Source organism: Sturnus vulgaris, unplaced genomic scaffold (genome assembly GCF_052056855.1).
Source record: "Sturnus vulgaris isolate bStuVul1 unplaced genomic scaffold, bStuVul1.hap1 Scaffold_195, whole genome shotgun sequence".
Taxonomy (NCBI): Eukaryota; Metazoa; Chordata; class Aves; order Passeriformes; family Sturnidae; genus Sturnus; species Sturnus vulgaris.
In genome coordinates, this window is record NW_028276170.1 from 188,734 (window position 1) to 197,565 (window position 8,832).

Sequence of the window (8,832 nt, forward strand, 5' to 3'; positions counted from 1 at the left end):
GAGCTCCTGGTGGCCCTGGAACCAGCTCAGCTGGATGTCGGCAGGGTAGAAATCCATCAGGGAGCAGAGCAGTCAGCCGGGGCTGGGAGCTCGAGGGAAGCAGCGAGATGGACACACTGGGAGGGAGTGGGGACACACTGGGATCAGCTGGGGGGGACTGGGAGATATAGGAGAGGGCTGGTGTGGAACTGAGAGTGACTGGGAATGAAATTGGAGAGAGTAGGGGAACACTGGGAGAGAGTGGAGTGGATTGGGGCAATAGGTGAAAGACTGGAGGTTTGGGATTTGACTGAAAAGGATTTGAGAGGGCACTTGGATAGAGGGGAGAGATTTGGGGAGGCACTGGGATGGCAGTGGGAGCGAGGCTGGAGGTCTGGGAGTGGACTGGGAATGGAATGTCTGTGGACTAAAAGGAATTGGGAAGGACTCGGGTGACACTGGGAGGGACTGTGAGGACACTGGGAGAGACTGGGATGGACTGGGAGAGCCACTGGAGTCCCTTGGGGTGAGTGGACAGGAGGCCACAGGGCTGGGTATCTTAGTTTGAGAGACGATTTTAAAAAGCACACTGGAGTGAGTGCTGTCTTCTCTGCAGGGTTCCAATAGTCCCTTTCCACCAATGGGAAATAAATATTAATACATGAAAGTGGAAAAAACTCCAACAGTTTATTAACAAACAATAAGCCTACAAAGCAAAAAAACCTCCCAGACTTCTGGATATTAAATTATCAGACCTTTCCCCACACCCACCAGGGAAAATGACCCAAAATGCCAGAGAAATCCCTGCTCACAACACATTGTACAGGTGGCGCCGCTTCTCCCGCAGGGGAAAAACCAACCAGGGGCTGTCCCGAAGGAGAGGAAAGCCCGGGGCTCGCCTGCCCTTGAACTCTTCCCCAGCCGGGCTCCGCGGGCACGGTCCCGGCAGGCGAAGCAGCGGGGCTGAAGCCTCGGGCTGTTTTCTCTCCCGGCTCGGCCCGGCTCGCAGCGGCTTTGGGCTGCAGCGGCGCCGCTCCGCTCCTGCCGGCGCGGAGCCCCCGGGCTGCGACACAGCAGCTGCTCAGTTCGCCTCCAGGCACGGCAAGGCTGCCCCTGCATCCTCTCCGAGCCAAGAAAAGAGAAAAAAATCCTTTGTTTGCTTGGGGCAAAAACGCTTTTCAGCCAAACAGAAACCCACGGTGCACAGAGAGAGCCGCGGAAAACCCGAGCAGCGAGGCTTCAAAACGCCCGCGGAATGAACAAGGAGCCTCTCCCCGCCCCGGGCCCGCACACATCCCCTCCCGGGCTGCCGGGGTTTAGATACAATAACCATTCTTTGGTCACAAAACAGAGGATGATGGAATTACCATCACAATAACTCACTGCAAGAGAATCGTGTATACAATAATCACATGTATCTATCTATTTATCTATAAAAGCATGTACTGAACTCTGGATCCAGCAATGCATCCCCACACTGGGATCTCAGGGGTGGCCTGGGTGACACTGGCCCGACGCCAGGCATACACTAAAGTCACTCTGACCCTGCCCCTCCAGCTCCACGGGGAGAGAAAATTTAACAGAGAATTCCTGGGTCAGATTAAGATGGGGAGAGATCCTCCAAAAACAGCAGAATAGACACCACAGACCCAGCCTGGGAACAGGGAGGGCATTTATTACCAACCAAATAGCTCAAAGACAAGGAGAGTGAAAAGATCTCTCCAACCCCCTCCCCCCACCCAACAGGGATGACCGGGACCACGGATCACCAGGGCTCTGCCCAATGGGGATCACTGGGAATCCTCCAACACCGATCCTCCCATGGAGGATGGAGCTGGAGCAGAGCACGAAGCTCTTCCCACACTCAGGGCACTCACAGGGCTTCCCTTAGTGGAGCCTCCCTTGGTGTTGGGTTAAGGCTGAGCTCCTGGAGAAGCTCTTCCCACACTCAGGACACTCGTAGGGCCTCTCCCCAGTGTGGATGCGCTGGTGTCTTCTCAGGGCAGTGAGGTTGGAGTTGTGCTTGAATCCCTTCCCGCAGTCGGGGCAGCGGAAGGGCCTCTCCTCTGTGTGAATCCGCTCATGTAGGAGGAGATTGGAGCTGGTCTGAAACCTCTTCCCACACTTGGGACACTCGTAGGGCCTCTCCCCAGTGTGGATGCGCTGGTGTCTTCTCAGGGCAGAGCTCCATCCAAAGCTCTTCCCACATTCCAAGCAGGTGTAGGGCCGTTCCCCAGTGTGGACCACCTGGTGCCACATCAGGAGAGAGATCTTTGTGAAGCCCTTCCCACATTTCCCACACTCGTAGGGCTTCTCCCCAGTGTGAATCCTCTGGTGCCGGATCAATTCATACCTCCAGCTGAAACCCTTCTCACATTCCAAGCACTTGTGGGGCTTCTCCCCTCCAGGAGGCTTCTCCACCAGCTCTGAGCTCTGCCTGGATCTCCGGCCGCCTTCCCGGCTCAGGGAGGGTCTTTTCTCCTCGCAGCTCCCTGGGCTGTGTTTGCAGCCCCTCCTCAAGAGGGATCTCTGGCTCTTTTGCTCCTCCTCCATCCCCCACACCTTGGGAATGAAAAATCCTGGTTCGGGGAAAAAAGAAAGAAAAGAGCTCCATGGACTGGGTGTTCCTTCTTGCCCAGGTTCATCTCTGGAAAGTCATAGGGCATTTTGTGTCTGTAAGAACCTCCCAAACACCAAGATTCAGAACCAAAATCCTCCTGTCTTTGTTTGAAAGACAGGAGTCTTCTAAGAAAGGCACGAACCTGTCTTTGAAATGGAGAATGTAAACACCCTCCCTCCAAATTATTATAATTTTGAAATTAAGGGGCTCTTAGGCAAAGATATGGGTATAGGGATAACAGTTCTTTACGAGGAAAATTAAAATAGAAATAGAGTATTACAAAGAACAAACCCAAAACACTGACCTAGTTAGAATACAACCTGACCCCCCGACAGTCAGGGTGTTGGTAGCAGTCCCATTAAATGGTGCCTGCAGTCCTCCTGGAGTGACAGATGCGATTCTGTTGAAGCAGTGCTCCTCTGGAAGGCTGCAGTTTTCCTCCAACGGTTCAGTGATGATGGGGAAAGGTCCGGTTTTTCCTCTGGAATCCGGTGGAAAAGGGGTGCCTTAGTGTTCCAAGTCTCAGTTTTTATCTAGGTAGGAAAGGCTTGGCTTCTCCCCCTGGCTGGAGCATCTCCCAATGGGATGATGGAATTTTATCAGTCATGAAGTGGGACTCAATGGCCCATTAACAGAAGATATCTTCCTGGAGGAAGGATGGGTTGTGGAAAAGATAAAGAACACTGCCCCACCTGTTTTTTAACAGATGGCCCATTAGCAGAGGATATCTCCTACAGAGATAAGGATCACTGCCCCACAGATGGTGATAGAATTTGTACTTTTGGTCACATCCTGTGACCTAAAACACATCCCCTGCTCGCCAGGGCCTTGAGGGGCAGCTGTCCAGCTGGGCCAAGGTGTGCCAGCAGCTCCAGCCGTGCTGGGGAGCCTTGCCAGCTCTGGGCCCTGCTGTGCAGGAGGGTCCCTGTGTGAGCTGGGGCCTCACCCACTCCTCTCTCCACACTCACCCTGCTGCAGCTCCACCATCCCGGTCAAGGAGGCCCGACTCTCCCTCGCCCCCAGGGAGCCCAAGGACCGTCCAGTTTGACAGCTCTCACACACGGCCTCAGCAGCAGCAGTCGCCCAGGAAAGCAGAGCACCAGCCCTCCCTGCTTCCCCCACGGCCCCCCAGCCCGGCTGTGAAGCAGAAGCCCCCCGAGATCCCCCCACCTCCTCCCCTGCCCAGCCAGCCACCCTGCTCCAGCTAGGACTGAAACTGGGCCAGCCATGGCAGGACTTGGGCTACCAACAGCTTGGGGCATCTGCTCTTCTCTACAAATTACACGTGTTACCTATGGATAACATCCAGAGGCAGTTTTCATACTGTTGTGCCTTCAACAGGAAGGGATGAAGATTCTTCCCATGCCCTGCCTCATCCTTTGCTGTTTTGATTTTCATACACCAGGGTGCTGGCTGAATCTCTTCAAAGAACATTTTTAACATTGCATGTTTTACGCCACCAATTGAGGGAAAAAAATAAAAAAATTCTTCACTTCAGACTTCATTTTTGGTGTGGTTGGCCACCCACATTTTGAGCAATTAATTTTCCATGGTACCTCTGCCCATTTCCTTACTATCAATAAAAAGTACATCTGGACATGAAAATCACCACTATTACTGAGATTCACCTCAAAGACCAGAGCAGAATCTAGCATAAAATATTCTCCCTGTGTACTGCACGACAAGAAATATTCAGAGGAAAATACAGTGGTGGCAGCTAAGACTTGTGGAACCCTCAGAATATTGAGCCTGCAGTGGAGGCAAACAGCCCTGGCAGTGCCTGAGGGGACTTCTTCTCACAGCCTCCTCTGAAAGTGTGTCACTTCAGCACGGGAAGGCTTTCAAACCTTTGTTTTTCCTTTTTCCTGTGCTAAAATTTAAGGCTCCTGAGAAAATACTGAGCTACAAACAATTCTCCATTCCTCAACAAAGCTTCTCAGGTGCTCGACATAAGAAAGAGAAAAACCAAAGGTGGTCAGAAATTTCCCATCAAGGCCTATTTGCAGAGAAACCCCACCATATGGGAGCAAATATTTATTAGCATCAGTTCACTCAAAAGAAACCCAACCCTCTATTAAGCAGCGTTTTAAACGAAGTTGAATTCTTTTTCCTCACATATCAGCTGGACTAGTTTGCTCCTTTTTTGTCCTAGAGAGAATATTAGAACGATTTCCTCTTGACAGGACTCCTTGGGTGGCCCCCAGCCCTGGTTCCTCACCACACCTTGCCTGGGCTGTTAACGCAGCCTGTCAGCACCACCTGATTTTGGCAGCCTGTTCAGACCTCGGGCACGGCTGGTGCCACGGTCCCCTCTGGTGTCACGGTCCCCTCTGGCTCCTGGCGTGTCCCTGCTGCTGGAGGAGCCCTGCTCGTGCTGCTGCCTGCGTTCAACAACCCCGGTCCTACTTCCCAGGCAAAGAGAGACCAAAATCACTGCTTTGGGCAGCTCGTTTGAACGAGTTGAACACTTACTCATCTCTAACACAGACCTCTTAACACCCACACACCAACACCAGGAAGTCACCTCATCTACAGAGATGAGGAAGCCTGAGAGAACAGAAGGTCGACATTCAAGCACATTGGGTTTTCAGTTTAGTGGAAGCACTCCCTCGTTCACAAGCCTTACTTATCAAACTGGATTGTGCGATGCTATTGTCTTGCTTGTGTTAGAGAGAAACCAAGGAGAAATTAGCTAAGAAATAAGAACCACACTTGGGGCTCGGGCTTGGCAGACAAAGGGAGCAGGGCGGCACCTGCCCGCTTTGCCCGAGTCCCTGCTCCTGCCGGACAAAGGCGGACGCGGCTCCGTGCGGGGCGAGCCGGGCGCTCCGTGCCGGGGCCGGGGCCGAGCGCTCGGGCGGGCGGCGCTCAGGATGCTCGGGCGGGCGGCGCTCAGGATGCTCGGGCAGCGCCGCGGGCCGGGCGGGCGCGATGGAGCCGCCTGAGGGCTGGGACCCCTCCGGGCGGCCGGCCCGGCGCACGCAGTGGATGCTCAGCGCCCTCGCCCACCGCTACGGGCTGGAGCGCGGCGTGGAGAACGAGATGGTCGTGCTGGCCAGCGGCCGGGAGCAGTCCCTGCAGGAGATCTTCCAGCAGCGGGACTGCGCCGGGCCGGGCCGCATCCCCGGCGAGGAGTCCCGCACGCTGTGCCGGGCGCTGGGGCCGGAGGAGGCGGCGGAGCCCGAGGAATGCGCGGGGCTGTGGGACGGGCTCTGGGCCGAGCTCACCTTCCGCCAGCTCCACGCGAGGCTCTGCGGCCACTTCAGCACCCGCGCGGGGCCGCGGCTGCCGCTGGGCCGGGAGGGCGAGCACATCGAGAGCCACATCCGCCCGCGCAGCGCCCGCCGAGCCCGAGCGGCGGCCGCCGGGGCCCTGCTCCCGAGAGCGCTGCGAGGAGATGGTGGCGCTGGAGCGGGCCGAGGAGCGCATGGCCGAGCTACAGCAGGAGAAGGGCAGCCTGCGGCAGCTGCTGGAGAACGTGCGGGCCGCCCTGCAGAGCAGCGATGCGCGGTGCCCGGCGCTGCGGCTGAGTCCAGGCCGGCTTCTGCACCGCGCTCCCGGCGGCGGCTCAGGTGGCCCCGAGGGCTTCAGGAGAGATGCTGCTCTCAGAAAGTCAGTGTTTAGAACACCTCCACCTCCGGACTGAGACCGAAGTTGCTCGTTCATCCTCGGCATTAACTTTCTAGCAAAGTTTAGTTACAAGGGAGGCTTTTAGGAGAAATGTATGGCACCGGTGTGCCATTAAATATATTTGTGATGAGCACTGTTCAAAGTGTAGGGGAATTCAGCTTAACAAACCCACGTGTACAATGCTGCTGCTGCTTCTCCTGCACGTGCAGCCAGGATGTGCTGATAGCAGATGCTGGGTATGCACTGCTGCAGGGTTTTTCCTGAAGTAAGAACGAACTTTGGAATTCTTACCTGCACAAGCACGTGCAGTGCCTCAGTCATAAGTGCCCCAGAAATATCAGAAGTGTGTCTTCTTCAGAGTGTGGTCACAAGGGTTCAGAGTTGGAGCCAGTTCTGCGGGCAGGCTGATGAATAGTCTGGGGCTCCTCTGCAGAGCCCCATTCATTCTGGGGCTGCTTTCTGCTGGTTCTGCTGGACTGGCTCGAGTGAAACACACACCCAATTAACAGCAGTTAAATTACTCTGGCATGAAAACGTGGGGAACAGGCAGAGCAGTGAAGGGCAGCATGGACCAGTTGTTCTGGCAGGTCTGACGAGGTCTGGTTTGATACAGCACTCACAGAACTCTGCTCCACCTGTGACACTTCCACTTGCAGCAGATGACTGTTCCTCTTCACAATATCCATCAAGGCAGGTCAAAGACACTTTTACCATTTTCGTCTTCAAAAGGGAGAGGAAATCAGCAGCAAACATGAAGTAACCAGTCAGAGGTCCAGGGAAGAAATAAAAGAACAAAAAGAGGTGGAAAAAAACAGGTGGAGCAGTGATCCTTATCTCTGTGGGAGATATCCTCTGCTAATGGGCCATCTGGTAAAACCATGTGGGGCAGTGTTCTTTATCTTTCCCACAACCCATCCTTCCTCCAGGAAGATATCTTCTGTTAATGGGCCATTGAGTCCCACTTCATGACTGATAAAATTCCATCATCCCATTGGGAGATGCTCCAGCCAGGGAGAGGAGCCAAGCCTTTCCTACCTGGATAAAATCTGAGATTTGGAACACCAAGGCAGCCCTTACCCACTGGTTTCCAGAGGACAAGAGCTACCAGACCTTTCTTTGGAATCACTACTTCAACAAGACCACTTCATCTGGACTGCTACCACCACCCTAACTAGCAGGGTATCAGATTGTATTCTGGCTCTTTCAGTTGTTTTCTTTTGTGCTATTGCATGTATTTTATTTCTCTTTTCTTTTTTCCTAAAAAATTGTATTTTTGACTTGGAGTCTCTCACCGGTTTTGCTTTCAACCCAGCATAATTTTGGAGGGGATTTTGGCTGAATATTTATATTTGGGCAGTTTTAAATCCGTGTCTTAATGTTTTCAGGATTTTGGGTGGGAATCTTGGTGTTTGGGAGGTTATTACAGACACAAGATGCTCAATGACTTCCAGACATGAACTTGGGCAAGAAGGAACACCCAGTTTATGGAGCTCTCTTCTTGTTATTTCCCCCTAAACCAGGAATTTTCATTCCTCAGGTGTGCAGGGATGGAGGAGGCAGAAAAGCACCAGAGATCTCTCACGAGGAGGGGCTGCAAATCCAGCCCAGGGAGCTGCGAGGAGGAAAGACCCTCCCTGAGCCGGGAAGGTGGCCGGAGATCCAGGCAGAGCTCAGAGCTGGTGGAGAAGCCTCCTGGAGGGGACAAGCCCCATAAGTGCTTGGAATGTGGGAAGGGTTTCAGCTGGAGTTCTGAGCTGATCCGGCACCAGGTGACCCACACTGGAGAATGGCCCTATGAGTGTGGGAAATGCAGGAAGAGCTTCAGGACTATTTCTCATCTGATGGAGCACCAAGTGATCCACACTGGGGAATGGCCCTACAGCTGCTTGGAATGTGGAAAGAGCTTTGGATGGAGCTCTGCCCTGAGAAGACACCAGCGCCTCCACACTGGAGAGAGGCCCTACGAGTGTCCCCAGTGTGGGAAGAGGTTTCAGACCAGCTCCAATCTCCTCCTACATGAGCGGATTCACACAGAGGAGAGGCCCTTCCGCTGCCCCGACTGCGGGAAGGGATTCAAGCACAACTCCCATCTCATCCTGCACTGGCACATCCACACTGGGGAGAGGCCCTACGAGTGTCCTGAGTGTGGGAAGAGCTTCTCCAGGAGCTCAGCCTTAACCCAACACCAAGGGAGGCTCCACTAAGGGAAGCCCTGTGAGTGCCCTGAGTGTGGGAAGAGCTTCGTGCTCTGCTCCATGTCCATCCCCCATGAGAGGATTGGTGTTGGATGGTAGAAAAAAATACAAAAACACAAAAACCAACCAACCAAAAAAAAAACCCCCAAAACCAACCAACCAAACAGACAAAAAAAACAAAAAACCAAACAAAACCAAAAACCCACCAAAATAGTGATACGCACATGTAAAAATATTTTGAAGTGAATATGACTGTTCTAACTGTACATATAAAGAAAAGCATTAATTTTAAAGTAAACAAATGTTAAAATTGCAGTAATCTCCTAGGTTTAGGTAATAAAAAACCCCTGCAGTTCCCCCCCCCCAAAAAAAGGAAAAAACTCTATTCTCAAAAATAAATTAAGTTTT

General features: G+C 53.3%; 1 pseudogene; it reads left to right on the forward strand.

Moving 5' to 3' along the window:
- Positions 1–8,523, forward strand: part of LOC148217976 (uncharacterized) — a 60,244-nt pseudogene extending 51,721 nt beyond the window's left edge.
- Positions 8,524–8,832: the final 309 nt, after the last annotated feature.